Below are 24,954 nucleotides of genomic sequence, written 5' to 3' on the forward strand. Positions count from 1 at the left end.
TGTCCAGCTTTGAGACACAGACTCTGTGGAAGAAACAGCACAGAATTGGGTGTGACCCAAAATTTACTGGCCAGTCCCAAGAGGACTGAAAGCTTTCTCAGTAAAGGAAGTTGTAGAGAGAGAGAAGTGGGGGCAATACTGGAAGAGCCAGACTATATAAGGTAAATTAAAATAGTCTTCACTGAAAAGAAAAAAAAAAAAATATATATATATATATATATATATATATATATATATATATATATATATATATCCATCATTGGATAAAAAAAGAAGACCTAACTATATGCTGCCTATAAGAGACTCACTTCAGCTTTAAGTACACACATAGACTCAAAGTGAAGGGATGGAAAAAGATATTTCATACAAGTGAAAACCAAAAAAAGAGCAGGAGTAGCTATACTTATACAAAATAAGCCTTAAACCAAAAACTATAACAAGAGACAAAGAAATTCATTATATAATGATAAAGGGGTCAATTCATCAAAAAGATATAACAATCATAAATATATATGCACCCAACATCAGAATACCTAAATATATTCAGCAAATACTAACAGATCTGAAGGGAGAAATAGACAATAATAAAATAATAGTAAGGAACTTCAATACTCAATTCTCAATAATTGATAGATCAACTAGGCAGTGAGGAAACATTGGACTTGAGCTATACTTTAGACCAAACGGACCTAACAGACATATACAGAACATTCCATCCAACATCAGTGGAATATATATTCTTCTCAAGTACACATAAACATTCTCCAGGATAGACCATATTGATAGATCACAAAACAAGTCTTAGCAAATTTGGAAGACTGAAATTATACCAAGGATTTTTTCTTACCACATGGTATAAAACTAGAAATTACTAACAAAACTGGAAAATTCACATATATGTGGAAGTTAAACAACACAGTCCTAAATAACCAATAGGTCAAAAGAAAAAAAAACTTTTTTTTTAAGTTGGAAAAAATGAAAATGGAAACATGACATACCAAAATTCATGGCAAGCATCAAAAGCAGTTCTGAGAGGGAAATTTATAATGATAAATGCCTCTGTTAAAAAAAAAAAAAAAAAGAAAGAAAAAGATTTCATATAACCTGACTTTACACCTCAAGGAACTAGAAAAAGAAAAACTAAGCCCAAAATTAGCAGAAGGAAGGAAATAGAGATTAGAGCAAAAATAAGTGAAATAGAGACAAGAAAAACAATAGAAAAGACCAACGAAACTAAGCTGTTTTTTTTTAAAGACAAATAAATTGAAAAACCTTTAGCTAGACTAAGGAAAAAAGAAAGATGAAAATAAATAAAAGCAGAAATGAAAGAGGAGACATTACCAATTGATACCACAAAAATACAAACTATAAACAATTACTATTGATACTACTATAAACAAGTATACACCAACAAATTGGATAACCTAGAGAAAAAAATGGATAAATTCCTAAAACCATATGACCTACCAAGACTGAATCATGAAGAAACAGAAAATCTGAACAGATCAATAATGAGTTAGGCAATTGAATCAGATTCAAATATCTCCCAACAAAGAAACTCCCAGGGCCAGTGGGTTACTCTGGTGAATTTTAGCAAACATTTAAAGAATTAATGCCAGTCCTCCTCAAACTCTTCCAAAAAATTGAAGAGGAGGGAATATTCCCAAGGGCATTTTATGAGGCCAGCATTACCCTGATGCCAAAGCCAGATAAGGACAACGAAAGAAAACTACAAGCCAATATCCCTGATGAGTATAGATGTAACTACTCTCAACAAAACATTAGCAAACTGAATCCAACAGCACAGTAAGTGGATTATACACTACAATCAAGTGAGATTTATCCCTGGGATACAAAGATGGTTCAACATACACAAATCAATAAATGCAATACACCATGTTAGTAGAATGAATGATAAAAATCATATGATCATCTCAATACATGCAGAAAAAATTGACAAAATACAGCATACATTCATCATAAAAACTCTCAACAAAATGCGTATAAAAGGAATGTACTGCAACATGATAAAGGCCATATATGACAAGCCTACAGCTAATATCATACTCAATTGTGAAAGGTTGAAAGCTTTTTCTCTAAGATCAAGAACCAGACAAAAGTGTCTCACTCTCACCACTCCCATTCAGCATAATACTGGAAGTCCTGTACTGCTAGAGCTATTAGGCAAGAAAAAGAAATAAAAGGCATCCAAATTGGAATGAAAGATGCAAAACTGTCTTTGTTTGCAGATGATATGATCTTATAAAGAGAAAATCCTAAAGACACCACCCAAACAACCATTAGAACTAATCAATGACTTTAGTAAAGTTGCAAGATACAAAACCATTATACAGAAATCAGTTGCATTTCTATACACTAACAACAAAATACTTGAAAAAGAATTTTTTTTTAAATCCTGTTCACAATAGCATCGAAAACAATAATATTCTAATTTAACCAAAGAGGTGAAAGATCTGTACACTGAAAACTATAAATTTTGATGAAAGAAATTAAAGACACAAATAAATGAAAAAATGTCCTGTGTTCATGGACAGGAAGAATTAATATTGTTAAAATGTCCATACTACCCAAAGCCTCCTGTATGGTCAATGCAATCCATATCAAAATTCCAATGGCATCTTTCAGAAATAGAAAAAACCATCCTAAAATTCATATGGAACCAAAAAGACCCTTAATAGCCAAAGCAATCCTGAGAAAGAAGAACAGAACTGGAGGCATCAGACTTCTGATTTCAAACTGTATTACAAAGCTATAGAAATAAAAAAAATATATAAAAACCAGTATGGTCTGGCATAAAAATAGCCACATAGACCAATGAAACAAAATCAAGAGCCCAGAAATAAACCCTCACGGATATGGTCAACTAATATTTGACAAGGGAGCCAAGAATGCTCAGTAGGGAAAAGATAGTCTCTTCAATAAATGGTGTTGGGAAAACAGGATAATAACACGCAAAAGAATGAAAGCGGACCCCTATCTTACACCATTCACAAAAATTAACTCGAAATGAATTGAAAACTTAACATAAGACCTAAAACTATAAAACTCCTGGAAGAAAACATAGAGAAAATCTCCTTGACATTAGTTTTGGCAACAATTGTTTGGATGCGACACTAAAAGTACAAGCAACAAAAGTAAAAATAACTAAGTGTGACTACATCAAACTAAAAAGCTTCTGCATACCAAAGCAATCTACAGAATGAAAAGGCAACCTATAGAATTTAAGAAAATATTTTCAAATCCGGGGCAGCCTGGGCAGCGCTGCTCTATTGCTGACCACCCCACACCGGATAGAGGGCAATTCCCGCCCTTCAAGAGCCTGTTGTGTCTAAATAGGTCTGTTACTGGAGGGAGTATCTGCCACATGTACCACAAAGCATTTGGTGGTCTGGGAATGCTCCTCGCAGCTGTTCTGCCTCCTGCAAAGCCAGACTTCACCTGATCAGCACACATTACCAAGCCCACAGCTCTCTGAGGAGGAAGATGGCCCAGCCTGAGAGCACACCTGAGCTGCTGCCTTCGATCCCCCAAGCAAACAGCAGGGCATCATTTGCAAGCTGAGAGCAGCCGACTGGGAACCTTGGGGACCTCCCAGTCTTGCTCCGGACTCACTGGCAAGATGTGGACAGCCTTTGTGCTGTTTGCATTTTCTCCTTGTCATCTGAAAGCCAAGTAGTATTCCAGGATCCGAGGTACTTAATCCTCAACCAGACACAGGATAATTTAGTCAACAAAAGTGCATCCAGAGAAACAACTGAAGCATCTCTAATAAGACGTCTGAAACAATGACAATGGCTACACCCTCCCCTGTCACATTGACCAAAGGGACTCCAGTAGCCAACCCCAGCTCTCATGCAGTCACACCAGGAAGAACACACAGGACAGACCTGGGCCCTTCAGCAAATGTGGCAGGTCTCCCTGGCCACATTGCCTCCAGGGTGCCCATGCCACCCACCCCAACGTCAGCACAACCTACTCTGTCCTCCACCGCTGCTCTGAGCTCACCCAGCACACAGGTGCCCAGCGGCAGCACATTGGCAAGAGCAGCACCTCTGACGACGCTGGCCACAAGCGCTCAAACAGATGCTGCCACCACAGCAAATGCAAGCAGTCCCATGGGTGCACAGAGCCCTTCCAAGCACACATCTGGACATTCCACAGCCAGCCCCACGCCCCCTACAAGTCCCCAAATACTTAACATGTCCACATAAGGCCCCACTGTCCAGGCGTCCACGGCCAGGCCTATGGCAGACCCGGCAAGTAGGCTCACACCCTGCCTGGTGAACACAATCCCAGAGCTTATCCCTCCCCCCATGGCTTCCATGTCCACAACAGTGGTGACCACCACCAAGACACAAGCTGAGGAGCCAGCTGCCACCACAGTGCCAGCTCCTGTGCCTCACAAAGGGCCAACCATTGGGGCAGGGGCCACGTCCCCCACAACACTGCCAAGCCCCTTTCTGTCTCCCCAGGGCCCCATGGGGCTAGGCACGCCCCAGACACAGGAACAGGTCCAGTCTGCAGCCACAGGTAGTACCGCTTCCACCAAGCCAACACCAGAGAGCTCAGGCGACACTAAGATGCCAGCCACGGACTCATGCCAGTTCAGCACCCAAGGCCAGTACCTGGTGGTCACCACCAAGCCCCTTACCATGTTCTCGGTGAACAAAAATTCATTCCTGGTGACTTGAGGCGACTCTTTTCTTCACAGACGTTGGGCCCTTCCCCTCCTTCAGTTTTCCCTCTGAGACCAAACCAAGTGCTTCCAAATTCTTTGGTGCAATATAGGAGATATGCCGGATGTTTAAGCACACTTAATTACTGTCAGATTAATTCCACGATCACTAAAGAGTTGCTGCCTTTTTCATATTTATTTTTGTAAAAAGATTATGCTGACAGAGCAGGCAGTGATTACCGGTGGAGCAGGTGGGCACCCGGTGTGTCAGATCCTGGCCAGAATTAAAGCAATGACTGCCTTCCATTCAAAAAAGAAAATATTTGCATACCATATATCTGATAAGAAGTTAATATTCAAAATATATAAGGAACTCATACAACTCAATAGCAAAAATACAAACAATGCAATTTAAAAAACCGCAGAGAATCTGAATAAATATTTTTTCAAAAAAGACATACAGATGGCCAACAGGTACATAAAAAGATGCTCAACATCATTAATTATCAGGGAAGTACAAATCAAAACCACAATGAGGTATTATTTCACACCTATTACAATGGTTATCATCAAAAAAGCGAGGAATATGTGTTGGAGAGGATGTGGAGAAAAGAGAACCCTTGTGCATGTTGGTAGGAATGTAAATTGGTGCAGCCACTATGGAAAACAGTAAGGAGAGTCCTCAAAAAGTTAATAATAAAACTACCCTCTAATACAGTAGTTCTACTTCTGGGTATATATCCAAGAGAAATGAAATCAGGATCTTAGAGAGCTATCTACACACCCATGTTCATTGCGGCCTTATTCACAATTGCCAAGATGTAAAAACAACTTAAGTGTCCGTGTGCAAATGAATGAATAAAGATGATGTGGTACATATATATATATACACATATATACATATATACATATATATATATAACGGAATATTATTTAGCCATGAGAAAGGAGAAAATTTTGCCATTTGCAACAACATGGATAAACTTTGAGGGCATTATGCTAAGTGAAGTAAGTTAGACAGAGAAAGATAAATACTGTATAAATTCCACTTATATATACATGGACTCTAAAAAAGTCAAACTCATAGATACAGAGGTTAGAATGGTGGTTGCCATGAGCTGAGGGTTGGAGAAAATGGGAGCTGTCAGTCAAAGGGAACAAACTTCCACTTATGAGATGAATAAGTTCTGAGGATCTAATGTATCGTATGGTGATCGTAGTTAGCAATATTGTATGATATACTTGAACGTTGCTGAGAGAGTAGATTTTAAAGGTTCTCACCACAAAAACGAAATGGAAACTATGTGAGTTGATGGAGGTGTTAACTAACCCTGCTGTGGTAATCATTTCGCAAAATATGTGTATCAAACGATCACATTGTACACCTTAAACTTACATAATGTTATATGTGAATTAAATCTCAATAAAACTGGAAAAAAATAAAATATCCATCAGCATTGAAAGAGAAGTCCCTTTCTACTTGATTAAACAGGGATGGGGAAAAAAGACTGCATAGATCATCGCATTAAAAAAAAGTGTGGTGACTTCCAGTACCATTCAAGATGGAACAAATACATCGTGACTTATCTCTCCCACTAATTACAATGTAAAATCCTGCATACAACACAAAAAAAAGCAACTACCTGAAGAATCTGAAAAGTAGGCAGGTCAGAGAGGGAAGTCAAAACTTGAAGAACCCTAGGTACAGCAATGAGTTTCATGGGAATGGGGTTGTTCCTTCTTTATCTTCCAGCTCTGACAGAATAGAGTACGGGTTGTAGAACTGTGAAATAAGCAGGAATAGCAAAACTCCAAGAGAAACCTTCATTTTCTGGCCTGAGGATTAAGGAAAAAAGACCCCTGTGGGCCTGAGAATGTGGGAGAAACAACCTTTTTTTCCACCTCTAGGCCTGACCTAAGGCCAACCCGTTTTTGAGCTGTACTGCAAATACCTAAAACCCCAAGAGGAAACTTGTCTCTCTGAACAGAGGAAAAGAAATCCCAGGTGTCAAAAGAGTGCAGAGGGAATCCCTTTCTCCTTTTTCTCTCACTACTTTGAACCTGAGGGCAGCCCCAGTTGTGCATAACTGCATGAGAGGATGGGGGCAAAGATTATCTCTGAGAGAAACCCATCTTTCTGATCAGAAGAACCAGAAGGGGACGAAGAGGTCCTTGAAGCTGAAGAATGTGGGGTGAACAGAGAGTTGGAGCAATGGATCCCCTAATTTTATGTCTGAACCAAAACAAGTCTGAGCTGCATGTGTGTGGAACAGACCCAAAGAAGCATACCAAAGGCTTTGAGGCCTGGCCAAACCCCAGACTAATCCCTTAGTGGTACATATGCAAGGAAGACCCAAACAGCATAACAAAAGTGTTGAAAACTGAACTGATATTGGGTTCACAGCCCACAGAATGTGGGCAAGAACTCCCAGTCTGAACCTAATGGGATTGACTGCCTGCTAAAACAAACAAACATAATCAACATTCTCCAGAGAATTTCAATAGGACTCAGAATCATGCAACATAATATTCAAAATATCCAGGGTACAATCCAAAATTGCTCAACATGATAAAAGCAGAAAAATCTGACCAATTCTTAAGGACAAGGCAATCAACAGATGCCAACCCAAGATGACTCAGATGGTGGAATTATCAGATAATGACTTTAAAGCAACTACTGCAACCATGATCCATAACCATCCTGTAAAGATAAAAATACTATTGAAATGAAAAAAAAAAGATAGATATTGCCAGCAGAGAAACAAAAATGTTTAATAAAAAGAACCAAGCAGAAATTTGAGATCTGAAAAAATATATGAAGTAACAAATTCACTGGATGGCCTTAATAGCAGAATGGAGATGACATAGGAAAGAGTCAGAAACTTAGATCAATAGAAATTATCCAGTCTGAGAACAGAGAAAAAGAAGAACAAAATCTCAGGAACCTGCAGGACAATATCAAAAAGTCTAACATTCACTACCACAGAGTTCCCAAAGAAAAGGAGAAAAAGATTGATGCAGAAAAAAAAAATAGTTGAATAAATAATGACTGCAATTTTTTCAAATTTGGTGAAACACCAATTTACAAATTCAAGAAACTCAGATGAACCCCAAACTTAATAAACTCACAGAAAAAATAACCAATACAACATAATCAAACTGCTGAAAAAAATTAAAACAAAGAAAACATCTTGAAAGCAACCAGAGGAAAATCAACAGATTACATGTAAGGAACAAATGACTGCAGATTTCTCCCCAGAAAACAGTGGACAACACCTTTAAAGTGCTGAAAGAAAAGAACTGTCATCAGAAACATGGAAACCTGAAGAGAAGCTATATCAGAGCAATCTTAGAACACAAATTAAAGAAAAGCAACAGACATGGTAAATATCTCAGTAAATATAAGAGACTAACTTTTCCTCTTATATTCATTAAAATAATTATAACTGTTGACTGCAAAAAATATAACATTATCTGGTAGTTTTCAATGTATGTAGATATAATACATATAACAACTATAATATCAAGGTGGAAGGATAAAAGGAACAAAAACAAAAGAGACAGACAAAACAAATAAGAAAATGATGAACCTTAAAACAACCATATAAAATACAAATGGTTTACACATGCCAATTAAAAGATAAAGATTGTCAGATTGGGATTTTTAAAGACCCAACTGCACGCTATAAAAAAAAGAAACAAAACACAAACAAAGAAAAAACTTATTTAAATGTAATTATATAGTTGGGTTAAAGTTAAAATGATGGAAAAAGGTAAACCATGCAAATATTAATTTTTCTAAAAGCTAGAGTGGCTATATTATATCAGAAAAAACTTAGACTTCAAAACAAGGCTACTACAGATAAAGAGACACACGACATAATGAATGATAAGGATAAACTCTCTAAGAAGACATAACAATTCTAAATGGGTACGTACCTAACAACAGAGTATCAAAATACATTAGGCAGAAACTGTTAGAATAAAAAGGAGAAGTCAATCAAAGAAGATACTTAGATAGAAAACAGCACATGAAAATGTGTTCAACATCATCATTCATTAGAGACATGCAAATTAAAACCACAATGAGATACTACACGCCTATTGGAATGCTTTCCTCTCCCCTAATATGGCTGTACCAAATACTAGCAAGGATATGGTATGAACAACTACCATACATTGTACTGGAGAAAGTACGTTTTATAGATTTCTGGCAGGAATGCAAAAATGCTACAGCCACTTTGGAAAGCAGTTTGGCAGTTACTTATAAAATTAAGTATGTTCACTATATGACTTAGCAATCCCATTCCTAGGTATCTGTCCCAGAGAAATGAACCCTTGTACAAAAATCTACAATATACAAAAATCTGTACATGAATGTTTACAGAAGCTTTATTCATAATCGCCAAAAACTATAAACAACCCAAATATCCTTTAGAAGGTATCTTCAAACAAACTGTAGTACATCCATACAGTATACTACTACTCAACAATGAAAAGGAACAAACTATTAATGATTCTCAAATGCATTATGTTAAGTGGAAGAAGCCAGACTCAAAAGGCAACATACTGTATACTTGCATTTAGATTTAGACATCCTGGAAAAGGTAAAACTGTAGGGTCAAAGAAAGATCTGTGGTTGCTAGGAGTTAAGGGTAGGAGAGGAGTTGACTTCAAAGAGATAGCACGACAAAATTTAAGGGTTGATGGGACCATATCTTAATTGTGATGATGGTTACATAACTCATAATTTATCAAAACTCATTGAACTGAATACCAAGAAAAAATAAATTTTACTATATGTAAATTTTAGAACAAATTTGTTTTAAAAAAAACAGTGGTCAGAGTCTATCAGTCTCAAGCAGTGGTTTTGAAGTCTGGAATCACCAGGAGACCACAAACCAGTTAAATCAGAATTTCTAAAGATCGGGCAGAGGCAGCCATAGTTTTAAAAAGTTCCCAGGCGATTCAATAATTTAAAATAGCATGCAAATTAAAAGGCAAAATAACAAATATATTTACAACATATATGACAGAATGTTGAATAATCTTATATACTAAGATCTTATAAATAAGAAGTATATATGCCACTCAATAAAGGAAAAATGGTGAAAAGAAACATGATACCAAGAAAAAAAGATCAATTTCACTGTATCTTAAGAAAATCATTAGAGATTCTTATAAAGATTTATATTCAGGGATGATCAAAACATCATTCCCTTAACAATATAACACTAAAAACTATCTTTCTAACTCTATGACTATAGTAAAATAATGCTATATCTTTACAATGGAAATGTTGCCATAAAAATCATAGTTTCTATAAATATTATATGATATGGGTAAATGTTAATAATTTAAGTAAAAAAAACAAAATCTATTCACATAGAGCATTTTTTCCCTAATTCTTCACAAACGGGTAAATAGACAGGTAGATTGATAAATGGCTAGAATAAAATAAATAAAAATATTAACATTGAAAAAATAAAAATAAATAAAAAAGAAAAACTTCCCAGGTGATTCAAATATACAGTAAATAGAGAGAAACACTGTACTCAAAGTGTGCGACCAGGACCAGCAGCATCAACATTACCTGGGAACATGTCAGAAATGCAAATATTTGGACCCCAATCCAGCCCTATTGAATCAAAAACTCTGGGAGTGGGGCCCTGCAATCTGTGTTTTAACAAAACAAAATCTTCCAGGTTGTTCTGACTCTTGATTCAGTTTGAGATTGACATCTAGGTTTCCGGCAACATTATGAGAATCCTCACCTGCCTAGTTCCCAGCCTCTACCTCACCATTGGAGCCCTTGATACCCCAAACACTGGGCCAGCCCTGCCTCAATTCCCCAGTCTAAGCCTAACTGCAAATACAAGAAACTCAAGCGGCCAACATGGTGGCCTTCCTCACCAGCACTTCTATTGTAGCTCTGACCTTGAATCTCAGCTCCTAGTCTGTATCTTGTTCACTCTTCCTGAACCCTCTCTTTGTAAAGTGAATTCTCTCTAGGATGGGGGACTTGTCTTACTTTCTCCAGTCCAATGACTAGAATCCTATTTTTAAACTGAGCCCAGTAACTGGGGGTTCTGGAGTAGAGAGTCTACCTGGAGTTCCAGGTGTGCTAGGCTGCTACATTTTAGCCATCTGTCTAGACCCCCTACCATCTATTGTTGTTGCCGTAAGTTTTAGAGCCTGTTCTGCATGCTCAATGCATTGCCTTCCAATCACAAGGTCATTCAGGCCATCTCCTTTGTTTCCATTCTAACCTGCTTTGGAATCTATAGAAAGCAAATGACACTTCTCACACACAAGTACCTTTGGGGTCAAACATCCTCTGTCAAATAGGCAGCAAGGAACTTCAGATATTATGATAAATTGTAAAAGACGCAAGTCAACATAACTCACCTCTGATGAGTTATCTGCTATCAAAGAATGGGAGACACACGTCCTGACCATTCCTGTTCCTGACATAAATTACATTAAGTTCGTAGGTCTAAGAGGAAAGGAAGAGGAGAAGAGAGGAATGGGGTGCACACTGGAGCTTTCAGCTCAGTCTACATTGGGATGGCGTCAACATTTGCAAAATTAACACCATTCTTCACAAAAGCCACTTAACAGCATGACAAACATCTCCTGGACCTTCAACAATCAAAACTGATATAACATGGTCCAGTGGTTCTATTTGGCCGTGAGGAATGAAAACAATTTACTTCTTTGGGATGAATAAGAACAAGGCTGTTCTTTCCTTTCCATTCTCATTGCCACTGTCCTGGTCCTAACCCTTAACACTCTCCAGATAAGGAATGTTGCAGCAGCCCCTAGTGGGTGTCCTGGATTCATTCTCTCCCATTCGAACCCACCCTCCTCTATCCTAGGACAAGCCTCCTGAAAGACAGCTAGGATTGAATTACTCCTTTGCCAATAACCATCTGATTCTCCCTATTTGAGGCCCTCTACGATGTGATTCCAACCCACCTCACCCCACAAGACTCACTCATGCAGCAACACCCAGCTCCAACCACTGATTCCCTCCTCCACGGGAGTCAGGTGATGAAGTTAGGCTCTAGAGCAGGAGTGTCCAAACTGCGGCCCGCGGGCCAACTGCGGCCCGCAATCCATTTTTTATTGGCCCGCAGCAAAATTCCAAAAATATATTTAGTTTACTTAACTAAACCAGGTGAGGCAATACGTACTTCACCTCGAGTGAGTGGCCTGGCTGTTTGTGTATTTTACCGCATGTGGCCCTTGGTGAAAAACTTTGAAAAAAGTTTGGACACCCCTGCTCTAGAAGCTTGAAAAGGTGAGGACACAGATCCTCACCTAGAGGCTCCAGGAGGAACGCAACACTGCCAACACCTTGATTTTAAGACTTCTGACCTCCATAAATGTAAAACAATAAATGTGTGTTGTTTTAAGTCACTTGTAGTCATTTATTACAACAGTAATAGGAGCCCAATACACTGAATACTCTAAACATCCACCAACCTAATAGTCACCCAACACACACCACACACACACACACACACACACACACACACACACACACACAATGTGCACGCACCATTATAGATAATGTATATCATCCCCTCCCCAAGTCCCAGGTCCTACTCTAGCCTCTTCCTGGACTTGAAGCCTCAGGGTTCTTATAAGTATCTGCCCCACTCCTCCCCCCAGGGCTGCCCAAAATACCCCTAAAGACCTCTTTCCTGTCCTCAGCTCTGTGGCTCTGATTCACTTATCAGTAGAGCTGTGCTTTTTATTAAGCAATTAAGAGAAAAAGCCCAGATTTCCCTGAACCAAGCCTGAGAGTTCCACAGAGCGGCCTTTTATGTAAGCTGTAAAGTGCATTATATCAAGACCTGGAAATAGCACAACTCCCTTAAAAATAAATATACAAATAAATGTGAACTTCCTTCAAGGAAGCTTGCAAACAAGGTTTATATAAAAGTAGACCACCCACAGCAGCTTTCTGAGCTCACTATTTGGAGACCCCCCAAAAGAAAAATAGCATTCCTGGCCTCTTTGGAAACCACACCCCCTGCCTTAGGAAACTTCAGGACTTCACGTACACCAGGACTTACGTCTGGTGGCATCTCTGGGACTTAATGAGTCGGGCAGAGACATCTTATAGGATAATCTGGATACACTAACCACCTCTGAAACCTGTAGACATAATGAAAACTGAAGGACAGTTGACAGAATTCCAAGGAGATTTCGTAGGACCCAGTGTGAAGGCCTCAGTGACAATGGAGTAAGTTATGTACAGGAGCACAGGAGTTAACAACAACAGCTCTCTGAAACCATTAGCCCCCTCTTTCCACTGCCTGGCTCTCATTGACCTCTTGTGTGGTTCATGCTGATAATTGTTTGGAAAAGGAGAAATAGCTTCATGATAGCCCTGGCAATTTCTCAGCTTGGGATCTGGCCACATAATTCTCCTCTGAGCAGGGATCATGGAATCTATTGCTTTATGTAGTTGTACAAATTAATTTACAAACTTCCTGAGTGCTGGATGCTTGAGTTAATACCTCATTGGAGAATTAATGTTTAAATTCCTTATCACATCCTCAGTGGATGATCAACTTTAAATCAGGAATATAGATAACCGAGAGGGAGAAGTGTACAAATACAGTGTTTTTATAATCAGTGCTAACTTATGGATTTTAAGGATTCTTTCACACAGCCAAAGGTAATTAAAAATGTTTGTAAAAGCTCCAGAAGAAAAATTATTTGGTGAGCATAGGTACAACATATTTAGAAAAAGCATATTGCCCCACAGTTAGAGCTTCATAGAGATCTAATATCCTCTTTTTTAAAAACTATAGACCTTGAAGACACAATATCAAATATAAGAAATCATGAAGGATAAAATTGATAGACCTGACCATATACAAGATTTTTTAAGTTTGTAGTTTAAAGATATTAAAATATACACCCCAAATGGGGAAAATATTTGCAACGTATTTGACAAGCAATAGGTTGCTGTCTTTAAAAAACAAAGACCAGTTTACTCGATTAAAAAAAGATACCACCAGAAACAGTAAATAAAAGAGACAAAAGAAAAATATATGAATATATAAGTAATATTTAACTTTGTTCATCAGAAAGTGCAAATTAAGAAATTAAGCTTCCCATCAGATAAGTCTTTAAAAATGGGCAGAGACTTTCTCACATAATACTGATAAAATATAATTTAGCATATTTCTACAAAGAAATTTGGGAAGTACATTAAAAACCTTAAGATACGCACTCCTTTGACTCAATAATCACTTCTAACACTAATAATCTCACTCCAATGAATATATTCTAAGGAAATCATCAGTAATGTGGACAAAGATACGGATGGCATCTACATAGGTGAAAAATTGGAAACTACCTAAATATTCAAAAATAGAAAATTAATAAATTATGATTGAAAAATGAAATACTGTGTCACTACTCAGAGAAATATGGTAATGCTGTATTTATTGATATACAGTAATAGTCATAACATGTTGTTAGATGAGAAAAGGAGGTACAAGCAAGATACACAGTATGAGTCCATTTTTGTGAGATAGATGAGAGAGAGAGAGAGGAATGGATGAATGGATGGTTGGATGGATGGATGGATGGGTGGATGGATGGATGGATGGATGGATGGATGGATAGATGGATGGTTGGCTGACTGGATGGTTGGCTGACTGGATGGATGGATGGATGGATGGATGGATGGATGGATGGATGGATGGCTGACTGGATGGATGGATGGATGGATGGATGGATGGATGGATGGATGGATGGATGGATGGATGGATGGATGGATGGATGGCTGACTGGATGGATGGCTGACTGGATGGATGGATGGATGGATGGATGGATGGATGGATGGATGGATGGATGGATGGATGGATGGATGGATGGATAAATAGGTAGGTAGGAGTAACTAGGAGATGTTACATCTATGGTAAGCATCTTCTTGTTACTTCTTCTCTACCACAGGTTTCCTTCAGGAGAGATTATCAATAAACTATCTTTGTCTCTCTCCATCCCCTTTAACTCATTCTATCTTAGGTGAGAAGTGACTTATCTGGTTGGTAAGCCTGGGAAGAATAACCAAGGTCTACTTGGCTTGTTCCTCTCTTCTTACTCCTGGGAGTGGTCTGGTTTTATTGAGCATACAGTCTGCACTGGCCTCTGGGTTCGGAGGCTTAATAAATCCAATGCCATCTGTGCCTGGTTGGCTACATCATTCTAATTCTGGGGTTCCGTTTGCAGCCCCATGTGGCTCTCACACTAAATTACATCTCTAGCTTTTTCTTTATCAGCAATAACGAAGATGCCCTGGCTTCAATGTGTACTCTTGGCTATATCTCTGATTATTCTGGACCCAGGGGAGAAAGCAGGGTGGAACTCATTGGGTCTCCTCAGAGATCCCAACATGTATCAGTCATGACGCTGAGTGAAAAGCAGTAAAACCTTATCTGGTGAACTGAGGCAAAGGAGAATTTATTAAAAGAATAAGTAGCAGGGATGAGAGGATTGTTTCTAGATTAGACAGAAGACTGGAGAACCAGGCTTACAGGAGGTCAGAAAGCAGGATGTTCAGCAAGGGAGTCCCAGGAAAGAGTTTGGGCCAACACACCACCTCTTCAATGTTCCTTCCATCTGTCCCTTTCATTCTTGCATGGCTTGCTCAAAATTGAAAGTTTGAAAAAGGAGTGGCCAAATAGTCAAATGATGCCTGCCAGCAGCCATTCCTCACATCCCCCTTCCTAACTGAACCCAGATTTCCAAGGATCCATTGCTTTTCTACTCATTATTTAGCCCTAGGGTGGACCCTATCTTACGCCATTTGACCCATCCCATTCCCCGATCACAGTCCATAAACAGTTCATTCTACAAGCAGGTGATGACTTGGAATGCTGGGGAAAAACTCCTTTATCTATTTTCCTGGACATGGGCAAGGAAGCATATGGCTCTGAGGTTGTTGGCTGGCTTAAAATGCAGCTGATATCACAGAAGGCGAAACAGAGAGAAACAGAGAGTCAATCAAACCAACCTGAAGCCGGAAGGATGCTAGACAAGCCCAAATGATTAATGTGCACTGATAACAAAAATCAAAGAGTGGGACTAGATTCAGACAGCCAGGGCTTGGATCCTGGATCTACCACTTTTTTACTAGATCATCTGTGTAAACTAGCCCTTTCTGAACCTCAGTTTTCTAATCTTGAAAATGGAGATAATAATAGCCCTTCCTCCTAAGGTTACTGGAGGATAAGTTGAGATAATCTGTATAAAACACTTTGCACTGTGCCTGGCTCACAGTAACTGCAGGATATGTTACTTTTGCATATTAAAATGATGGACCAGACACTTCTTACATGCCACTTCAGATTCTCTTGGCCTCACCTGTGTTTTAGCCCACAAAGACCAGTTCCTAGAGCCTCAAACTCAGGCCCATACTGGTCTCTCTTCCCTGTTTTGTCAGGGATACACCCACTTGGTGTTCATGCGTGCACAACCAAGGAAAGCAGGTGAGACTACCTCCCACAGAGCAAATGATCCAACAGTGGGGAGGAGAGCCAGTGGATAAGTGTGTCCCCTTTCTCCTCCTGGACAAATGTCCTGATACGTATCTCATACGGTTCGGGGCTCTCGAGCAGTCAAAATGGAGCCAGCACCAGTTGTCCATAGCGGTGGTCAGAAGGATTGTGCGACCTTCTCCTGGCTCTCCCTTCCCTGCCTTAGCCCCTGATTCTTTGCTCCTGCTTCGTCTCAGGCTCTTTCTTCTTTCTGGCAAACCCAGCTGACCTTGAAATATCTCTGAGTGACACATTTTTATGGTTGGTGTTTAGTTCTCTCTTGCCCTTTTCTCTGTTTTCGGAGTATTCTTACAACAAACATTTCCTATTCTCATGATTTTTCTAAGTCCTTTTTCCCCCAAGTCTATAGTCACATCTTCAAGGCTAATTTTCCTTTTTTATGAAAGTACTATGATATGAGAGGTGGGGAAGTGTGAGAAAGTCACATTGAACATCACAAGCAAAAAAAATAAAACTACCTCAGAGCAGTCCCAGGAAGCAGGGAGCAGAGGGCAGCAGAGAGGGGGCTTAGTTATTCTTCCTGGATGTTCTACAGTCAACTCTCAGACAGGTTTCTCAGGAAAAGGGAGCGAGCTATGGAGAGAGAAAAGGGAAGACAGGGAGACAGGGAGGGAGGGGAGTGCCTTCCTTTGTTCTCCAGCCTGGCTGTCTGACCTGGGAATGAGGAGTAGAGCCCCCTTCCATTCCAGGCCTCCTGTTCAGCGGAGGTGCTAATTGGCTGGCCGGCCCAGGTAAAAGACTAGGCAGAAGGCAGGAGAGGTGACAAAGTAGGCGTTGAAGGTCTCTCACAAAGCTGGAAAGAGCCACTTGCTCAGATGGGCAATCGGAAGAATACGCTGACTACACAGCTTTGTGTTAAGCAGCAGGAGGCTCTGTGGGAGAAAGAGGAAAGGTTGCCTCCAATGTTTACATCACTAAGTGGATCTTTGGCCCCTGCTAGTTCAGTGTCTGCCTGCTGCCTAAGGACCAACGCCCTGGATCACAAGGTGTAATCCAGGCTCTGGGCATCTACCCTTCCTTCCATGTCAGCCTGGCCGGTGACAAGAGAGACACACACTCTGGTGACCAGGGTTGGCCATGCACCGAGCTGGGCCAGAGGTTCAGACAGCATAGGGGACTCCCTGCAGTGCCCCAGCGTTTGATAACAAGGTTAGTCTCTGAAACCAGCAGGTAAAATCCTTATAAATCACAAAATAAGAAAAGTCTCTTGAATTCTGCCTTCTAAATCCAAGCTAAGTCTCTCTCTCAAGGTATAACCCACATGGACAATTTTTTTTAAATTCCCACTAATTACCTTCTTTTTACTGTGTTGAAAAGTGCACAACACAAAATTTACCATCTTAACCATTTCAGTGAACAGTGCATTAGCACGAACTGTATGCACACTGTTGTGTAACCAATTGGAAGAAGCTTTTCATTTGGCAGAAGTGAAACTCGACACCTATAGAAAGATGTCACCCTTTTCCCCCCTTCCCCAGCCTCTGGTAACCTTCATTTTACTTTCTGTTTCTAAGAGTTTGACTATTTTAGGTACCTAATATCAGTGGAATCATACAACATTTGTTCTTTTGCGACCGACTTAGTGCATTTAGCATGATGCCCACAAGGTCCATCTATGTTGTAGCATGTGACAGGATTGCCTTCTTCTTAAGTATGAATGATGTTCCATTGCACATATAACGGGAGATTATGCTACAACATCATCCTGGCGAATGGTGAAAAGGAATGGACTTGTGAAAATACGCCTGTGTTAATTCAGCTCCTGCCCAGAGAGAAAGAGACACAGCCTCTGGACGGCTCAAATATCGAAGTTGGGTCATTCATTTGTTCATTGATTTACCTATGTATCAAGTATGTACCAAGAACTACCATGTCCCAGGGTACTGGATGAGTGAGAGAAGACAGACTGAGTCCCTGCCTGCTTTCATTATGCTTCCAGCCCACTAGGGGACAAACACATACCAACAAGCCCCAAAATGCCACAGTGAGAGTGCTGGGTGTGGAGCGAGCACAAGGAGAAGGCAGCTCCCTCAACTTGGGCCTGAGGGGAGGGGAAGGGCAGGGATTCACCAGGCAATGAGAGGGGCATGGGCATTAGAGTGGGAGCAACTGCAGGTGCAAAAGTTTAGAGAACCTAAAGAACACACCTGATGTGATGTCATAGGAAATACATAGCACCGGCGACAAACTATCCTTGCCCCAAAAAAAGACTGGAATCTAATCAAATCTCTAGGTCAGAGTTTCTTAACCTCGACACTATAGATACTTGGGGCCAGGTGATTTTTCGTTGCAGGCAGAAGGGGACTGCACTGTGTCCTGTAGGGTGTTTTGCAGCACACTTGCACTAGATGGGCTGTAATAGCACCCACCCAGTTGAGACGGCCAAACATGTCACCAGATATTACCAAATGTTCTTTCAGAAGCAATATCACCTCCCCAGCCCCGCGTTAAGAAGCACTAGTATTCCTAAAATATTTAAAGCAGTGAAGGCTTCAGGAGTGGCTTGATCAGGGCTCTGAGTCTGTTTCTCTGTATTTCTTTCATCACTTGCCCTCTCTTTTGGGTCAGTATCATCCCAGATCTGGCTTTGTTTAAAGTATCAAGGTGGCTATAGCAGGTCTGGACTTCACAGCCACTTATACAAACCAGACAGTTTCTTCTCCCCCGGTCACTGAACAAAGGCCTGCCTTCACTCTAATTGGGCTGACTTAAATCCTGTCTCCTTTTCTATTCCAATCACTGTGATCAGAAGAAACTCTGCACTGACCAGCTTGATTTAATACTATATGTCTATCCCTGAATCAACTCATTCTTTATTTTTTAAAAAATACCGGGGGTACCAAAAAAAATGTATACACATTTTAAAAGAGGTTAATACTTTTGTCAGCGTTGCTCAAGCATTCATTTGCTGTAATCAGAAGCGTCTGGACGCTGATGGTAACCCCTCTGAGCACCTCTTGTAATTGCAGAAGTCAAACGTGACTTGTAGTCATCTTTTGTTATCGGTATACATTAATGCAGTTTTTTCCTTTCTTAAAATGTGTACATTTTTTTGGCACCCTCTGTATTGCATGCCTACTATTATAGCCACCTATGTATACTTATAGTAAATTCTCTTCTGTTTAAGCTGGTTTGAGGAGGGTTCTGTTATTTGCAACCAATAAAAAGGCCTTAATTGCCACACAGATCCTATATGGAGTGTTTTTTAAAAGGGCCTTGAGAATCAGGATAACACTCAGATCAGTCCTAATACGACCAGTATATTGAATAAACAAGATGCCTGTATCTGAGTCATCAAAACAGTGTCATTTGTTGTCTCTCATCGTCCCTTTAAATTTTACTTATAGTAAAATTATTTATCACCCCATTCCTCAGATGAAAATGTCACCAGCTTTTTTTGGCCACTCATAAGCCAGGGAGAATCCTAAGTCACTAGAGATCCCAAATACAGTCTCAACTCCAAAATAAGGATGCCCAGTCAGCAGTGGGGATATACTTATACAAAATAATATCTGGAATATACTTAAACTGAAAAAGTATTCGTTGTTTCTCTGAAATTCAAACGTAAGTGGACTTCCTGTATCATATCTGACATCCCGACCCCGAGGGCTATTGAGTGTCCTCACAACATAGCAGCAGGTTTCCCCCAGAGAGAGCAATCCAAGGGAGAGAGAAAGCGAGGAGGAAGTCACACTTTCACAACCTAGTCTTGGAGGTCTCACCCATTTACTTCCACCGAATTCTATATTCATCAGAAGCAAGTCACTAAGTCTGGCCCACACTCAAGCAAAGGGGAACTAAGCGTCATCTCCTGAAGGGAGTATTGAATTTCAGAACATATTTTAAACCACAACAGTCCCACATCTTCCTCTTACCCAAGCAGCCCCCATCTGGTCTCCAGGATACTCTCATCCATCTGTGGCCCCACAGACTTGGGGTATGGGACCAATCCACATGAGGCAGTGCGCTGCTGGCTCAGCCAAAAGCAACCAGGTTTCCAGGTAGGAGTCGACAATGACCCTCAGTCACCCATGGAAAACACTTCTCAAAATTCTCTTCGTGGTCTCGAGTCTGGGGTTAGAAGGAAGCACCCCCTACCGCTCCCCCAAAAAGGAAGAGGGGAGCCCAGAGTACAGCAACATCTCTCTCCAAAGAAATCTCTTTACCAAGTTGTGTTCTTTTCTTTCTCTCCTCACTCACTACTATTTTTAAAGATGTCCAAAGGTCAAGAAGCCAGTTCTCAGAGATTTCTTCTGAAAATGATGCAGAACTCTCTCCCACTCACTGTGCCAGGAAAAGTTTCAATCTAACATCTTTCATAGTGGCATGTAAAAGGACTTAATTCATGGGAAAGAAACCATCACAAACCAGAAAAAGTTATGGTGTGTTCACAAATCATATGAGCAGGATTGGCTCTTGGATTTGAGAATCTTAAACTAGATACTTACTATTCATCATACGTAACTAAATTAATTCCAGATACATTGAGCCAATACAAAAAGAAACAATTTAAAAATTAGAAAACTTTTAAGTGGGTATTTAACCTATTTTGAAATAATAGAGAAACTTCTAAGCCTAAAGACAATGAGGGGGAAAGCACAGAGGAAAAAATAATAGGTTGAACAGTTCTTTTTTTAACTTAATAGACAATGAGAACTTATTGCTAAATTGAATCTCAGAAAATCCTCTCCTAGGATCAGAAGTGGTATTGGAGTATTATGCAGCCATAAAGAAGCATGAAATCTTACCATTTGCAATGATATGGATGGACCTAGAGAACATTATGTGAAGTGAAATAAGTTAGACAGAGAAAGACGAATACCATATGATCTCACTTATATGTGGAATCTAAAGAAAAGAATAAACGAACAAACTAATCAGAAACAGTCTCAGAGACATAGAGGAAAACTGAGAGTTGCTAGATGGTAGTGGGGGTGGGGATGAGGGAGAAGGTGAGGGGGTTAGAAAGCATAGTCAGTAACCACAAGATTTCCACGGGGATATGAAAGTCAATTTGGGGAATATAATCAATAATGTTGTAAAGATTCTGTATGGTATCCGATGGACACTTGTCTCATTAGGGAAACCACCTCAGGGATGGTGTAGAAGCCTGATCACTGCACTGTACACCTGAAGCTGCAGCTGAATAATAATGAATGTCAACTATAATTTAATACATATATATGTATATGTATATATATATTCACAAGAAGTGAAGTACAGCATTAGGAATAGAAACAGTGGAAATGTAACAGCTGTATGAGATATCAGAGTGGTAGTACATGGGAGGAGGGGGGGTTATCACTGTGTGAGGGGTATAAATGATAAATGTCTAACTATTACATTGTTTTGTACACCTGAAACTAATAAAAAAAAAGAAAAAAGAAAAAAGAAGTGGTAAAAACCCCAAGAAATCAGTCTACATGTTATATGATAGACCAAGAAATGTCTTCCTATAATATTCCATGAGTCACCTTAAATTGAACCCAATATAACGTGTTCTAAGTGAGACTGCTATTTTCCATCATATGGAAATCATATTTATAATTAACACAGCTGGAGAACAGGCTATTTTTTTGTTCATTCATTTCACAAAAGCTATTATGAGTCCAGTCTCATGGGACCTAATGGTGAACCAGACCAGGGTCCCTCCTTTCCTCCCTCTCTCACGTATTTTACCTTCTTTGGAGGTAGAGGGACAACAACATATAAGTACAGAAATTAACGAACTTCTTCATATTGTGAGAAATGCATCCTACTGTGAGCTCAAGTTTTTACAACCCAAAAATGCCTGAGTCCCAATCCCAGAGATTCTGACATAATTTGTCTGGATGCCGCCTTTGCATCCGGAATTTTTTTTTTTTTTTTTTTTGATAAATCCACAGGATTGAACCACGAAAAAAGGTATATGAAACAAATGACCACTAGATGTCGCTGTCCCCAAAGCTTTGAAGGGAAATTGTCCTAGAGTCATCAATGACTAAATTCCCACATAGGTAAAACAGGCTTTCTTTTGTCAAATTTTGGACCCAAGAAAAAGCCAAGAAAAAATATTGCTCAATTTCTCTGCGGCTTGAATGAAGCAAGTCACACAAAATCCAAGAGTATTAATTTGCTAGGGCGGCCATAACAAAATATCACAAACTGGGTGCCTGAAACAACAGAAATTTATTTTCTCACTATTATGGAGCTACAAGTCCAAGATCAAAGTATTGACTGGTTTCTTCTGAAGCCACTCTCCTTGACTTGTAGATGGCCATCTTTTCACTGTGTCCTCATATGGTTGTCCCTCTGTCTGTGTCATCTGTACCCTAATCTCCTCTTCTTATAAAGGCAACAGTCATACTGGATTAGGAACCACCCTAAATATACTATTTTTAACTTAATTAACTCTTTAAAGGCCCTATCTCCAAATATAGTCACATTCTGAGTACTGGGAGCTACGGCTTCAATCTATGAACTTTGAGGGGACACAGTAACACCAAAAATCAAAACCAAAATCAATCCAGTTGATTAACTGCAAAAGAATAGTTTTTCAGCCATGCACAGTTCTCTCACAGGGTGATAATGGGGAGATAGTTGTGTTTTGTTTTGTTTTTACATCTCCTTTCCAAAGGCCACAGCTGTTATTCAGTTTCAATTCAAAGTTTCCTAAATAGTTTACACCCACTTGAAGTTAAAATATTCATCGGTTATTTAACCCTATTTCCTGAACCAGGACACTTGAGCTAACCAAAAAAAAAGCAACAGCCTGAGAAAAAGAAAACAGAGTAATGTTGGTATTGTATGGTAATAAATTATGTTCTCATTATTTTTACAACACAAGCAATGCATGTTCATTGGGAAAAAATTGGAAGGTATAATACCAAAAAATGCTTAAAGTCATCAAAAACTCTACTACCAAATATTTCGAATATATCCATCATGACCTTTCCTCACTATGTATATATGTGTCTTCCAAAAAGGAACCATATTGTTTTGTGACCTGCTTTTCTTCATATAACATATCCTGAGCCCTTTTCCCTGTCAGTATTACTGCAGTGATGGCTTGAGAAAAGCGAATCTATAATTTGATGTATATACGATGTGTTTAGATTAAAGTTATGCATGAATGCAACCAAAATTGCAAACCATGGTGGAGGGTACAAACAAAAAGGAAAATTCCCTTTCTCTTCTCTACTCCCATCCCCTCTTAATTCTAAGATAAAACATTAAATTAGGACTGTCCCAGAACTCCACGCAGCTTGATCCCCATATGGGATGAACATACCACTGCGTTAGAGCTGTGAGCTGAAGACTGTCATGTAAGGGTTGCCAAAATCCCCATCTACCACAGAATGTTAAGAAAATAAAATAAAAAATGCCTACAGCTGCCTGTCAGGGTGTCTGAAAACCCCACCACCCAAGTCACCCCTCTCCAGAAGGGGAGACTCTCTGTAGGGTTAAGATGGTTGTGTCTCGGAGGCATGATTTATTTGACAATTAACAGGCTCACACATGCTTTTTTTGTCTGGTGAAATCATTCCTGTCCACTCAACACTACCCAAGAAGAGGTTCAGGAACTGTACCCTCCAATGCTATAGCCATCAGATGCATGTGGCTATTTACATTTAAATTCGCTAAACTGAGTTGTTTATGTATTTTGGGTATTAGCCCCTTATCAGAGGTGTTGCTTGCAAAAATCTTCTCCCATTCAGTTGGTCACCTTTTTGTTTTGTTGATGGTTCCTTTTGCTGTGCAGAAGATTTTTAGTTTGCTATAGTCCCATTTATTTTTGCTTTTACTTTCCTTGCCTTTGAGATCAAATTCATAAAATCCTCTCTAAACCCAAGGTCCAAGTTTAGTACCTATGTTTTCTTCTGTGCAACTTATTGTTTCAGGTCTTATGTTTAGGTCTCTGATCCATTTGAGTTAATTTTGGTGCATGGTGACAGATAGCAGTCTAGTTTCCTTTTTTTGCATGTGGCTTTCCAATTTTCCCAACACCATTTATTGAAGACTTTGGCTTTCTTTTCTCCATTGTATGTTTTTGGCTCGTGTGTGGAAAATTATCTGCCCATATATATGTGGGTCTATTTCTGGCTTCTCAATTCGATTCCATTGGTCTGTGTGTCTGTTTTTCTGCCAATACCATGCTGTTTTGATTATTGTTGCTTTGTAGTACAAATTGAAGTCAGGGAGTGTGATACCTCCAGCATTGTTCTTTTCTCTTAGGATTGGGGGGGGGGGGTGGGACAGGAGGGTGGTAGAAGAAGGTAAAAGGTGTCAAATATAGGGTGATGGAAGAACTGACTCTGGGTGATAAACACAATGCAATGTATAGATCATTGTAGAATTTTAACTTGAAACCTATATAATTTTATTAACCAATAAATTTAATTTAAAATGTTTAAAAGAATAATAAATTATTTAAAACAAAAAATTCAGCAAAACCATGAAGTCTAGCTCCCCCTTGTCTGTACCCCCTCGCTTTTTCAGAGCCACAACGGACCCCATGCACAGATGAAGGGTCCCAGCTGTCTGTTGCATTGGCACAGCTGGAAAGGAGCTATGGAAGCTGCCCGTCTTAGCACCATGCCCACAGGCAATTCAGCCTCCACGACTCTGTCTTTCAAACCAATCTGCCACATCTGGGTTTGCATTTTTCTTGAAGAGGAAACATTTAGAACCTCA

Source organism: Rhinolophus hipposideros, assembly GCF_964194185.1.
Source record: "Rhinolophus hipposideros genome assembly, chromosome: 12".
In the NCBI taxonomy this organism is placed as follows: domain Eukaryota; kingdom Metazoa; phylum Chordata; class Mammalia; order Chiroptera; family Rhinolophidae; genus Rhinolophus; species Rhinolophus hipposideros.